The sequence below is a fragment of the Pediculus humanus genome, genomic scaffold, assembly GCF_000006295.1.
Source record: "Pediculus humanus corporis 1103172108281 genomic scaffold, whole genome shotgun sequence".
NCBI lineage: Eukaryota > Metazoa > Arthropoda > Insecta > Psocodea > Pediculidae > Pediculus > Pediculus humanus.
The window spans coordinates 1,611,555-1,613,544 of record NW_002987850.1 but is presented as its reverse complement, the minus strand read 5'-3'; positions in this window follow the sequence as shown (position 1 = coordinate 1,613,544).

Here is a 1,990-nt window from a genome sequence, read left to right as displayed (position 1 = left end):
CTCGTCTGGATAAAATCAATTTTTGGCTCTTTTTCCTCTTTTGCTGTTGTTGTTGTTGTTGCTGTTGTTGTTATTGCTGTCTTTCTTTATTAACTTTATTTACAATTTTTTTTTTTTTTTTTAGACAAAAGCCATACGCGATAAATTTAATTGCTTTTCATTTGTTATCAAACGGTTGGTTTTTTTTTTGTTTTTGCGTTTTTCGAACAATAGAAAGTGTTGTAAACGGTTCTCGAGAGAGAGAGAGAGAGAGAGAGAGAGGGGGGGGGGAGTCGCAGGTAATGTTTAGCTTTTACCTTTTCCTTTCTCTTTGACAACACTTTGCCACAGAAATAATAAAAAAAAAAAAAAAATGCGTGAAAAAGAGAGTGAGAGTTTATCGTCGGGAATCCATTTTGCTTTTTTTTTTTCCCCCTCTTTTCGAAAATGGTGACTCAGGATAGACAACATTTAAAAAATTACGTTTAAATAAATATTTTTATTTACGAAACAATAGTTTATGAAACGATGAACAAAATTTCGCGTTCGATGTTTTAAAAAAATTTTTTTTTTTTTTAACCAAAATAACGATTATGCGGATTTAACGTGACGGATTATTATTGTAATTATTATTATTATTATTATTATTTAAAACGAATAGGGCGGATTTTATTTAGACTAATATTTATAATTATTTTCACGAATTATTTACACAAAAAAAAAAAAAAAATGGAAACAACACGCACGTTTTTTTTCAGTTTGTGTATGTTTTGTCTCGCGAGCTTTTTCCAGCTTTTCTTTTTTTTTTTTTTTATGTTTGATAACCTGTAATTTTAACCGAAAATATTTTTTTTTTGTTCAACATGCCACGGTCATTATGCATAAATGAAGTAATAATAAAAAAAAAATAAAAATCCCTTCGATATTTTTAAATCTGATTTTTTTTTTGTTTTTCTCTCTTTCTCGTTCAACGAACTTTTTTTTTCGTTTGTTTGTAATTTTATATATATATTTTTTTTATGTCGTGGCATTAGAAATAAATTAAATAAACATTTGTAAGGAAAAAAAAAAATTTTTTGTGTTATCAAACATTTTCAGGTTTCGTGTTTATTTCATATATACATAGATTAAGAGCATTTAAATTTTTTTTTTTTTTAAATCCGATTTAACTTTTCATCGAAACAAAAAAAACCGCAAAACCGTAAAAAATTGCTACCATTCAATTTGCTTTTATTTTTGATTTGCGGTTTTTTTTTATTTTTTTTAAATCCTTTGAATTATTCCTTTTTGAAATAAGTCATCGTATAATTTATTATCATTCATTAACATACCTCTTTTTTTTTCAATTACCTTTCAACGCCTAAATAAATTCAATTCCCTTTATGACGTCATCATTGGATTTTACTTTAAATCCAAACCAGATTTTTAAAACAAACGCGAACTTAGGTAAAAGAACTTGGGGGGAAGGGGGGTCGTAAAAATCGGTCGACACGTTCGGTTTATCATTAATCGAACTTTTCGTGACCTTTATCCCAAATTTTTTGAACCTTTACTTATTTTTTTTTGATAAATGATTTATTAATTGATAAAATAAAATAAGTCGAGGATTGAATTATTATTATTATTATTAATGTTATTTAAATTTTTTTTTAAGTGGGGAACCCGTTCAAAGAAAAAAAAAATGTCGAAAAAAACTTTACGTCGTTTTAAAATGTTATTTTGGTGTTACTTTCTCTCTCTCTCTCTGTCTTTCTCTTTCTCTCTCTCTCTCTCTCTCTCTCTCTCTCTTTATCTCTCTTTCTCTCTCTCTTTATCTCTCTTTCTCTCTCTCTCTCTCTCTCTCTCTCTCTCTCTCACACACACACATCTTAAAAGTAAAAGTTTTTTTTTTTTTTTTGTAAAAAATTGGAATTTGTTTTCAAACATAAGCTGATTTTAGGGAGGGGGCAATCTTCCCCACCACTCTCTCTCTCTCTTCCTCTTTCCCTCTCCCCCCCAAAAAAAATAACAC